Below are 13055 nucleotides of genomic sequence, written 5' to 3'. Positions count from 1 at the left end.
AATTTTCATTACCTACTAATGTTTTGTGTAAGATAGGTAAATACAACAATGCCAAGGAGTTGTGGGATAACTTGGCCAAGTACCATGAGGAGAGCTCCACTTCAAGCCATGAAGAGGAGCCTAGTGAGCCAAGAAGCTCACATCATGGAGGGAGCGAATTGGAAGTTGAGGGCTACTCAATATCCAAGGAAGAAGAGGAGGAGAGTTCCTCTTGTTCAAGTTCGGAGCAAGAAGAAGAAGTTTCCACCTCCGGAAGGGTTGAAGAAGAAAGCTCACACCCATCCCCAAACCTAGGTAACTCAAGCATCTCAATTTCAAATAAGTTACATATAATATGCTTTAAGTGTAGGGAGTGTGGACATTACAAGAGCAAATGTCCAAAGAGAGTTAGGAAGACTCCACCGGCACCAAAGGTCAAGGAAGCCAAAGTCCCAACACGCAAAGGCAAGAAGCACATGGTGTGCTTTCAATGCAAGCAACGGGGACACTATAGGAGCCAATGTCCGAAGAGGAGGAAACCTCACAAGGACAAGGGATGCACATCGATAGGGGGAGCTAAGGCAAACCCTAAGGTAACCTCTAAGGTTCATTATTGCAATTCTAATAAAACTTATGCTAGTAGTTTTGTTGCAATTGTTAATAATGATAAGCATGTTAACTTTAGGAACCAATACATGTGCTTAGGAGCTAAACATGTTAGCCTAAATAGGGATACTACTAGGAATGCTAACCCTAGGATTAACACTTCTAAGGTTAAGAAAAACCTAGGTAGAAACCCTAAATCAACTAGACATATGCCTAGGAATACCTCAAGGAAGAGTGATAATTCAAAAATTGAGGTATTAGAAAAGGAGAATCAAGTCTTGAGGTCAATGCTTGATACCCTAGAAAAGGCCCTTAAAAGTTTAGAGAAGTCAACTCTAGGGCCTAAGGGTCAAAAGTCCAAGGACAAGAAAGGTTTGAGTCACAAACCTAAGTCCCAAATGGTCAAGCCCACATATCATGATGTTCCATTCGATTATGGAACAAAACCTAGGGCTAGGAAGACCAACACCAAGGTCACAAGGGGAGTCACCCCTAGAGTTGATCTTGATGAGTCCCAAATGGCCAAGGCTTTAAAGCCTAAGAGGGTCATTAGGAGGGTTGCTAGGGAAGTTATCCCTAGTGAATATTTAGTGAACCCAATGAGCTCAAGTAGGTATTGGGTTCGTAGGAGCATTTTCTCTACCCCATAGATGGGTTAGAAAGTGTCAACTCCAATAAGAAGGGTAGTTAACCCAACTTTGAGGAAATTGACACTCAAGGAGCATTTTCAAGGTTTTGATAACCTTTGAAAATGAAAAAGAATTATTATTTACTCCTTAAAGAGTAAATTGTGCCATATTTGAAAAATATCGATTTCAATCTTATTTGGCACAATTTAAGAAAACCTAGAGAAATACCATAATTGGGATTTTGGTTTTCTCTAAGGGATATATGGGCAATCTAGGGTTAGATTCTAAGTTAGCTAAGGCTGATACTTAGATAGGGAATTTAGGCATTTTATTTGTGCTAACCTCCCATGGTTGTTTGCCATATGCCATGTCATCATCTCTTGCATTATAATCAATGAAATTGATTTAAGGACAAACATATAATTTGTTATTGAGATCAAATTGATGTTTAGAAAATGCATGAGAACTTAGCCTAAGTTGACCTTAACCCATATCTCACATCAAATTGACTTGAATGTGGTTTGATACACCTTAGATGTGTGTGAGATATTAGGATCATGAGTTAGGATCAAGGTGCATAGTTTTTGTACTTAGATGAGCCTAATTCAAGAAAAGGAGGATCATAGGGAAAGCTTGTGTACAAGTCATGTACATCTAGCCCTAAGATTATGGTCCTAAATTCAAATGATTTTAAAAGCATTTTAAAATTGATTTGAAAAACCTTGATGAAGCTTTCCTAGTGATAGCATTCATCATTGAACATTGTGATACAAAGTTGAGTTAAACTTGAACTTTTTCAAAGTTTTTGAACTTTGTATCAAGATTGAAAAATGGAAACTATTTTCATAGAAAATTATTTTTCCATGATAGTATATGGTATGAGGAGTGTATCCTCAAAATTTTACGATTTTTGGAATTTTCTGGAATTTATTAGGAGTTTCTGAATTTCCGGGAAGGGAAATCAGAAATCTCTGATTTCAGAGTGTGGATCGGTCACCGGACCGATCCAGGGAAGTTCTGATCGGTCTGGTGACCGATCAGTGACGATCCAGTGCGATCAGTGAAGCGTGGATCGGTCTGGGGACCGATCCAGGGGGATTCTGATCGGTCTGGGGACCGATCAGTGCGTGCCAGTTTCTGATTTTTCAGCTGTTGGTCTGAAATTTCAGCTGGAAGTTGGGTTTTGTGGATTTTTAAGGTTTGGAACTCTCAAAGACATTGTTGGTGCAATGGTCAAGGGGGAGTTGACCTCTAGGGGGAGTCTTACCTAATTGTCAAGAGGAGTTGACTTTTAGGGGGAGTTTGTACTCCTTAAGACTCTTGAGGATTAGTGATATGGGATTATCACTAAGTTGATTGTTGAGTTTAGTATCAAGGGGGGAAATTAAGAGTTTCAATGAAAGGTATGGGACTTTCATTAGGAAGAAACTCTTGACCTTGATACTCTCCTTTGTCTTTTTGATGTGTGTCAAAAAGGGGAGAGTATTCATTGGAGAATTATTGGAGAACCTAAGTTAGGTTATCGGGTTAACCTAAGCTAGGGAAAGAATGTCAAGGAATGTTCAAGGAAGAACATTGGAATTCTTTTTGATGTGTGTCAAAAAGGGGGAGAATTATTGGAGAGTCAAGTTAGGTTATTGGGTTAACCTAAGGGGAGAATGTCCAGAGAATGTTCAAGGAAAGAACATTGGACATTGGAAAGATGATTGAAAACCTAAGTTAGGTTATCGGGTTAACCTAACTTGATTATGATTTTGTCAAACATCAAAAAGGGGGAGATTGTTGGTGCAACCTTAGGTCAAGGTTGACCTGGTTGACCCGACTCGAGTTGACGTGACTCGAGTTGTATTTTGATGTTTGACTTGGGGAGATTGTCGGTGCAACCTTAGGTCAAGGTTGACCTAGTTGTGTTGCATGTTGATATTTGACACTCGTGAGAGAGTTCTATTCTTGATGTGGGACAAGAATAGATGTTTGGGAGATTATTGGTGCAACCGTAGGTCAGGGTTGACCTGGTTGACCTGATTCGGGAAAAGTCCAAGTATGGAGACTTGGCACGGAAAAGTCCAAGTAGGGAGCTTGGCACGCGAAAAGTCCAAGTATGGAGACTTGGCACTGGAAAAGTCCAAGTATGGAGACTTGGCACTGGAAAAGTCCAAGTATGGAGACTTGGCACTGGAAAAGTCCAAGTATGGAGACTTGGCACTGGAAAAGTCCAAGTATGGAGACTTGGATCGAAAAGTCCAAGTATGGAGACTTGGCACGGGAAAGTCCCAGGAGGGTTGACTGGGAAAGTCCTAACTGGATGTTAGGCGAGGGAAAGTCCGCGAGAAGGTGAGTGGGAAAGTCCTAACGGGATGTTAGGCAAGGTGGAAAGTCCTGTAAGTGAAGCCAGGCGGTGGGAAAGTCCTAACTGGATGTTAGGCGCTTGGAAAGTCCTGGTGAGTGAAGCCAGGAGAAAGTCCTAACTGGATGTTAGGCGTTGGAAATCTGGTGAGTGAGGCAGTGGAAAGTCCCGTGAGTGAAGCGCAAGGGAAAATCCAGATAGATCAAGGGTGATCGGACATCCGTGTTGAGAAGTCCAAGTGAGTGAAGCTTGGCATATGGAGTCGGAGAGGGCTCGGTAGCTCGTTCTCCGAACTTGGTTAGAGAGGGCACTCTAAACCTAGGAGTTGGATCGTGCTCGGTCACCAGACCGATCAGATCTTCCCTCGATCGGTCCGGTGACCGATCGGGCGTGCTGAATATCTGAGTTTCGACGGTCCACGCACCGATCGTGCAACGATCGAAGAAAGAGCTCTCGATCGGTCCGTGGACCGATCGGTGTATGCGTGATCGGTCTCCACGACCGATCAGGAGACGAATGCGATTCTCTGTGAGAGAGAGCTGGGAGAGCCGGGACCGATCAGGATAGAGCCTGATCGGTCCACGCATCGATCGCAACGATCCACTTCTTCCCGACGGTCCGCGGACGATCAGAGTTCTAGCTGCCGCGACGCAACGCCAGTTTCTTCATTGCCTTCTTCGCAGTATAAAGGGTCGAGGCCGTCACAGCAAGAACTTCTTTCTCTTCTTTCTCTTGCAGTGCTCTTGAGCTTTGTTGAGTTCAAGCTTCGTGTGAGCTTCTACGACTGGTTTCCTGCTGTTGCTGCTGCTTCATCCATCGAAGAGAAGGCAAGTAAGCGAAGGTTTTACAGTTGTATTGTATTTTGCTTCTTGCTGTATACTCCTTCTTGTATTGCTTTTGCAAAACTTTGTGGCGAGGTTTCTCCACCCAGAAGGAGTGATTATTAGCCGGTTCTCCGGGGACTCATCCACCGACGGATTGATAGGGCTCGTCCACCTTACGGACACGCCGAGGAGTAGGAGTCTATCTCCGAACCTCGTTACATCGACGCGTTGAGGTTTGATCTTCTTGTTTTCGTTTCTTGTTCTTATTTCCGCTGCGCTAACCCTAATTTGTAGAAAGAAACGCGAACGATTTGGGGCGGCTATTCACACCCCCCTCTCTAGCCGAGTACGAACGATCCCAACACTATTCACCCCCCCTCTAGCGCGTCTCGATCCAACAATTGGTATAAGAGCGGGGTCGTCTTGAATCAGTGCAACCACTATTCAAGACAAATTTTTTTTCGTGGTTTTGTTCGGAGTCAATTAGAATTTAGCCTCATAGCTATATTCTAATTTCTTTTTACGAATCGATTTTTTTTGCCCGAAGTTGGTGCAACACCACTCGAGCTCGTAATTATTACTATTCTCTTCCCACACTACTAATCCAAGACTCAGTCTTGGAATAGATCTTGTTGTTTTTTGTTCTTTTAGATCTAAATGGCCAAACTAGAAGGATATAGCACCGTTCGCCCCCCACTATTTTCCGGAGAAGACTTCGGATATTGGAAGGGGCGAATGGAAATATATCTAAAGATCCAGTTCGACACCTGGATGATCGTCAGAACAGGACTACAACTACCAACTGGTACCGATGGTAAGCCTACATCCTGTGAAAACTGGGAGCCCGCATTTATCAAGAAGGTGGAAGCCGACGCCAAAGCCACCTGCACCATCCAATGCGGTCTGACCAAAGAAGAGCTCAACAGAGTCGGTCCATTCTCCTCCGCAAAGGAACTATGGGAGAAACTGATCGAACTACACGAGGGCACCTCGGAAACCAAGGTAAGTAAGCGTGATTTGTTATTAAATAAACTATACAATTTGAAAATGCAGGAAGGCGAGACGGCAAGCTCTTTGCACGCCCGAATTCAAGATATCCTGAATTCTCTACATGGAATCGGGCAGAAGGTAGAAAACAGAGATATAATAAGGTATGCCCTTAACTCATTCCCTAGGAGTACACTATGGGCATCAATGGTAGATGCCTATAAAGTCTCTAAGGATTTGTCTTCCTTAAAATTAGATGAATTGTTTAGTGAATTCGAACTCCATGAACAGACTAATGCACGGCCATCCGAGAAAGGGATTGCTTTGGTTGCAGGAACGAGTCGAACACGGGAATCAAGAGGACGGCGAAAAATTGAATCGGAATCAGAAGATGAATCCAATTCAGAAGATTCAGAAGATGAACTGGCCGACAAATTTGTGAATCTTGTAAAGAAACTCTACAAGAAGAAGAAGGGATTCAACAAGAAAGATCTGAAGAAGGCAGTTCAATCCAAGGAGGCCCAATCAAAGACAAAATTTGAAGTCACACGTTACGGGTGCAACCAGAAGGGCCATATCAAGGCCAACTGCCCTAATCAAAAGGAAGCCAAGAAGCAAAGAAGAAAGAAGGCTCTAAAGGCAACCTGGGACGAATCTTCTTCGGAGGACGAAGACGACGAACTCAACCAAACAAGTTTACTCGCATTGATGGCCCGGGACCAGATCAGCGAATCCGAGAGCGAGTCAGAAGCCGACTCTGAGCAAAGTCACGGATCCGCATCCGTTTCCGAAGGACCAGACTCCGCTGTAAGTATTCCTAGACTCAATAATTTAGTCAATTATTTACTTCGCAAATTAGCTAAGTCAAATTTGAAAATTAAGTCACTTTTAAGAGAAATAACCACTCTTAAAGGAGTAACTAACTCAAAATCTTTAACTGAAGATTCAACTCAAGTACAACGACTCAAGAAAGAAAATTCAAATCTGAAAAATCAGTTAAACGAGTTAAAAATTACTCTAGAAAAGTTCTCTCTGGGTTCCAAGAATTTGGATCTAATTCTTGGGACACAAAGAGCTGTCTACAATAGAACTGGGCTAGGATACAAAAGTAAAAAGAAATATAAATCCTATTTATCTTTAATAAACAAACAAAGTAGTAAATCAGTCCAAGCATGGGTCCCCAAGTCCAACTTGGTCAATCAAGTTGGACTTGGTCAATATTGGGTCCCGAAGGATCAAATACACTACCTCGATAGACCATATCGAGGCTATGATCCAGGGGGAGCAAAAAGAAAAACAATCTTAAAAATTTGAAATTCAAAATTAAATTTAAAATTCGAAATGAAATTAAATTTAAAATTCAAAATTCAAAATTTGAAATTCAAAATTAAATTTAAAATTTGATTTGAAATTAAATTCAAATTTCAAAATTTGAAATTCAAAATTAAATTCAAAATTTGAAATTAAACTATAAATTCAAAAATTCAATTCAAAATTCGAAATTAAACTATAAATGAAATTCAAAATTCGAAATTAAACTATAAATGAAATTTAAAATTCGAAATTAAACTATAAATTCAAAAATTCAAATTCAAAATTCAAATTTAATTTAAATTCGAAATTCTAAATTCGAAATTCTAAATCAAAAATTCAAAATTCTAAATCAAATTCGAAATTCTAAATTCGAAATTCTAAATCAAAAATTAAAATTCAAAATTCAAATTTAATTTAAATTCGAAATTCTAAATTCAAAAATAGATGGTGGATCCAAACTAGCTGGCACCTCCAACTGAACTACCCGACAGGGTAACTGAACCTAATTTACCCGAAATGGGTAAAACAAGAGTAGATTACCCGGCAGGGTAATTAAGGACAGTTTAAAAAGGGCTGAGTTAACTTTAACCACAGTACCGGTGAAGTTTTTGGATGATAGTACGTTAGGGAAACTTGGGCATCGCATGTCTAGGAAGATATGACGTCGACTTGGTGCATTTGGCCAAGTGGAACTGACCGAAGCTACCCTTAAATGGATCCTAACTAGTTAGACCAGGGTTTAGTATTAAGTTTAATGGGTAGGACTATTTGGGAAACCTCGAAGGCATGGTTACTTTAATGAGTTCCTTGTGACTCACCATAGCCCAGAAGTTTATCCAAAGAATGCTTACTTGTTGAACCCAAAGTTAAACCTGAATCTAACACAAAGTTAAACCTTACCCCAAAATTCAACCATAATTCATCTCACATCAATTATAGGATTCCCTGATTGACAATTTAGATCGGGTGAGATGACTAAGAAATTAAAAGTAAAATTGAATTGAATTTAAATTAATCAAGTTAATTATCTTAAATTATCATCAAAGTAATTAACTCAAAATCTTTTAAAAATTATTTAAAAATATTTTAAAAACTATTTCAAAATTATTTAAAAAATCTTTTAAAACTAATTTCAAAATTACTTTAAAAATCTTTTCAAAATTATTTAAAATTCTTTTTAAAATTAATTTCAAAATTAGTTAAAAATCTTTTCAAAATTAATTACAAAATTACTTTAAAAATCTTCAAAACTAATTTCAAAATTATTTAAATTTTTTTTCAAAATTAATTTCAAAATTATTTTAAAAAAAAATCTTTTCAAAATTAATTTCAAAATTATTTAAAAAAAACAAAAAACTTGTCAATGCATAAAAATATATATATATATATATATATATATATATATATATATATAAAATAAAAAAGGGGCGCCTTTTGGAGGCGCCACCCACACTGGAAGGCGCCTCATAAAGCGGCGGGAAAGTTCCCACCGCATTACCTTAAGGCGCCTCGGATTAATCCGAGGCGCCTCCTAAACCAACTCAAGGCGCCTTAAACAATTTTAAGGCGCCTTCAACACCGAGCTTTAGAAAACGAACAGATTCTTTCTGTTCGTTTTTCTGTCGACGCCGAAAACCTCTTCCGCGTCTGATTTCAAGCATCCAAAGGCGCCTTTAACCTGTTTAATCTTCCCTCATCACGTGGCAATGCCTCCTAGGTATAATCCCAATCCTTTCCGATCAAGTTTTACTTAGAATTTTTACTTATTTCTGTCAATTTTTGCTAAAATCGTCAAAAATTGGAAGCGCCGACACATTGATCCTAATCCAGCTAGAATTCCATCAGCAGATATCAGATTCCCAACTATACATCTTAGGGATACCTTTGCTAGTTACATCTTTGAACCTATCAAACCTAGATATGTAAATAAGACTTTTTATACCCAGTATTGTCAACCAACTATCCAAATGATAGAGCACTATCAACTAGACCAATTGGTTTACTGCACTGATACAGTAAACCAGGAATTATGTGCACAGTTTTATCACAACCTTGAGAGGGTTGATGATAATAGGTACAGCACCAGAGTTGCTGGCGTTGACATTGAGCTTAATCCCACTTTGCTACGCACCACCCTAGGACTTAGGGTTTCAGAGTCCGCCTTTTTATGCTACCCCAGTAGGGATCTGCCATTTGGCGATCCTTACTCCCACATTACGTTAGATACTATCCATACGTATTTCTTTGGGGGAGTGAGACCTGCTGGCTTGACTGAGTTCAGGTCAGTTACTCTTCGGGTTCAGGACTACGTGATGTATATGTTAGGATCCTTCGTACGGCTAGAGAGGGGGGTGTGAATAGCCGACCCCAATCTTTCGCGTTTCTTCCTACGATTAGGTTAGTACAGCGGAAATACAACGTAGAAAGAAAACAGGAGAAGAAAGACAAACCATATAACGAGGTTCGGAGATGAACTCCTACTCCTCGGCGTGTCCGTAAGGTGGACGAAGCCTACCAATCCGTCGGTGGATGAGTCCCCGGAAACCCGGCTAATAGATACTCCTTGTGGGTGGAGAAACCTCACCACAATCTTTGCAACAACAATAGGAGTACAAATAGGAACAAGAAAACAAGAACAGAAATGTAAACAACACTTGCTTGCCTTCTTGAAGTCAGCAGGAACCCTGGTGAAGCAGCAGCTTCTCGGATCCAAGCCTAGCTAGAAAACCAGCAACAGGAAGAAGCTCACGCGAAGCTTTAGCACCCAACGAGCTCAACAAAGCTCAGCAGGAAGAAGAAGCAGAAGCTCCAGGCAGAAGAGAACTTCCAGAAGGAAGAAGTGAGATGCTTCCAATCTTTTATACCGAAGAAGAAGAGAAAAGACTCTCTCGAAACTGGAAAAGATTCTGGGAACCAGCGTAGCCAGAGTAGCAGTAAAGGCAGGTTCGGCTCAGAAGTCGAAGTCGGGTTGCTGCATCAGGCTGGTGGGCGCCGAACGGAGGTTATGGGAAATGGGCAGCCCAGGGGGATCAGTCTCTCTCTCTAACCAGTGCTTAAGGACCCCGAGCAGTATACAGCATAGCTCAGGGAGCGCGTCACACATTCGTGGCAAAGTCATTACAACGAGCCATCGATTCGATTCGATCGGTCACTGCACCGATCGTGGCAACCGCAGATCACCGGATCGGTCACCAGACCGATTCAAACTTCTCAGCCCTAAACCTAAGGCTTCCACACCAACATCCGGTCAACCTTGACCTGTTGGTACATCATCCCTAGCATCTGGTCACTCCCTTGACCTGCTAGCACTCCCCGCTAAGTGTCCGGTCAATCCTTTTGACCCACTTAGACTTTTCCCCACCAGATGTCCGATCACCCTTGATCCATCTGGATTTTTCCCTTGCCCGGCTTCACTCACCAGGACTTTCCACACTGCCTAACATCCCAGTTAGGACTTTCCCACTGCCTGGCTTCACTCACCAGGACTTTCCACACTGCCTAACATCCCAGTTAGGACTTTCCCACTGCCTGGCTTCACTCACCAGGGCTTTCCAACTGCCTAACATCCCAGTTAGGACTTTCCCATTGCCTGGTTTCACTCACCAGGACTTTCCAACTGCCTAACATCCCAGTTAGGACTTTCCCTCGTGCCAAGCTCCCTGCTTGGACTTTTCCCGTGCCAAGTCTCCATACTTGGACTTTTCCCGTGCCAAGTCTCCATACTTGGACTTTTCGCGTGCCAAGCTCCCTGCTTGGACTTTTCCAGTGCCAAGTCTCCATACCTGGACTTTTCCAGTGCCAAGCTCCCTACTTGGACTTTTCAGGTCAACCAGGTCAACCTTGACCTACGGTTGCACCAACAATTTCCCTAGTTCGTATTCTTGTCAACACATCAGAATACAACTTTTCTACTCTCGTCAAACATTGTCAAACATCAAAATACAACTCGAGTCAGGTCACCCTTGACCAACTCGAGTCAGGTCAACCAAGTCAACCTTGACCTAAGGTTGCACCAACAGTATAGGGTCCTGACAGCATGTATTCTGCCGATCTCATCTCGGGATGTTCCGAAGATGAGATCTTCCCACTCATTTTTCTTGTACGCCCTGTGTCATCGATTAGATATCGACATTGCCCTGCATATGTTCCAGAACATTATCTGTGCATCTGGGACAGTCACCTCCAAGATAGTCCACATGCCCTATTGTCATATTCTGACACGCTTCTTTTCGACCATAGAGGGTATAGATGTGACCAGAGGAACAGTCATTCCTCTTACTATATATGATGAGCTAGGATCCCGTAGTTGTAGACTTGCCAGTGCCGATATCACAGCTGATGGAGTTCTAGCATGGATAGGACGACCATAGCAGGCAACTGCCCCTATCGCTCCGGCAGCCGAGGATATACCAGGCGAGGGAGAGGAGTGGGCTGATTTCTTAGCTGAGGATCTTTTCGCGGATCCCTCCCCGTCTGCCAGACCATCCACCTCAGCTGGACCTTCGACCTCTTCCTCACTCTCCGTCGAGGACAGACTTGCTCGACTCGAGGTTGAGTCCATCCAGACACGACGGATAGTTCTCTCTATTCGATCCGAGATGGCTGCCGGATTTACGTCTCTTCGTGACGAGATACGACGTCTAGGTCAGCCAGCACCTGAGCAGCCCCATGATCCTCCAGCTGATTCTCCTCGAGCAGATGATCCTGCTATTTGATATGACTCTGTTATGCATTGTACTGTGGATTGTTGTTTCACTTCACCACCTATTTTTGTTTAGACTTCCTTGAAGTAATATAGACTTCTGTGCATGTTTAGTCAGTTTCACAAAATCTGAGTTTACTTATCACTTATTCAAATTCTAGGAAAAACATTTTGTCAAAATCCCTATTTTTTTAAACTTTCAAAAATTGGACTTAGCCTAGGATTTTCCCCTAGAAATCATGTTCCCCTAGGACTCAGCCAGAGCATCTCACAAACACCTAGGTTTACCTTGATTGTGTTTGTAAAACATAGAACGGCGTGAGATGCATAGGGTACAGCCTGGACTCAAGAATGCTTATATCTGTGCATCGATATGAGTCTGGGCGTTAAATATGCAATAAATATTAATCAAGTTAAGTTCTCCAGCTCTAGTCAAGTCTATCTGGAACAAAATAACTTAACTTGACTAACCAAGTAAAAGCTATTGTCCTGTAGACAATCAGCAAGTAACTCAAGGTTAGACAGTTGGCAAAGGATACTCAATCTTTTAGTTAAAAATGCCTATACTTTAGGGCTCTGATACCTGATCAACACCAATTACATTGCTATTCAACTTGACTCATGCTTGGACTTAACGACAAACCGAATTTAACTTAACTAAACATTTAGCTACTCCCTCTTTGCTAACAAAAGACTTTAAACTAAATATCTTTCAAACTTGAGAATGTTTTTAAGCTAAAATACTTAAAACTTTAGCTACATTTTCTAACTTTTACATCTTTTCAAAATCACCCTTGAAGACTCCTTCAAAAGTCAAGTTTGCAAAAGGCTTAGCTAAGTGATTTCTATGAAAATTAAAAGCTAAGTCAATGTTTCAAAAGAAAATTTCTTATTTTTTAATTTTTATTTCACTTAGCAAAAAGTTAAACAATGAAAATTAATTATAACAAAGCTAAGTGTTATAAAAGCTACTTCAATTTTTTCTAAGTATTACTAGTGTTTAAAAATTTCAGATTTTTTAAAAAAGTTAAGCATCAAACTAACTTGCTCTTCTAAAAAAATTCAGACTTCTTTCACACTGGTATATTTTGATATATGGCAAAGGGGGAGAGTAGGAAAATTCAAAAGTAGGAAAATTCAAAAAACAAAAAGGAGGGCTTTTATTAAGGGGGAGTTTAGTATTACAAAGTTAAAAGTTTCCAGCTTAACTGTGCTTGCATTTAAAGTTTACTTACTTAAGCTTGGTTAAAACTTAATGCATCTATTTGTTATCGCATGTTTTTTTACTTAACTTTGAATTTGGATTGCCATAATAAAAAAGGGGGAAATTGTTGGTGCGGGAAGCATCTAACGATCGAACCTGAGTTTTGATAATGGCAAAGGATTCAAAGTTAAGGTGTGTTGTGATCTAACATGTTGAATGAGTATTTCAGGAAAAGTCCTAACTGCGGTTAGGCAGGTGAAAAACCCTAGGGGGTGGTAACCCTAGGTCCTAAGGGGTGGTAACCCTAGGTGGAGAAAAGTCCTAGCTGTGGTTAGGCAAAGGGAAAAACCCTAGGGGGTGGTAACCCTAGGTCATAGGGGGTGGTAACCCTATGCGGAAAGTCTTGGCAGGTCGGTGGCTTCAGGCAAAAGTCCTAGGGGGTGGTAACCCTAGGTGGAAAGTC

The sequence above is a fragment of the Zingiber officinale genome, chromosome 6A (genome assembly GCF_018446385.1).
Source record: "Zingiber officinale cultivar Zhangliang chromosome 6A, Zo_v1.1, whole genome shotgun sequence".
Taxonomy (NCBI): Eukaryota; Viridiplantae; Streptophyta; class Magnoliopsida; order Zingiberales; family Zingiberaceae; genus Zingiber; species Zingiber officinale.
This window is presented reverse-complemented; position numbering follows the sequence as displayed.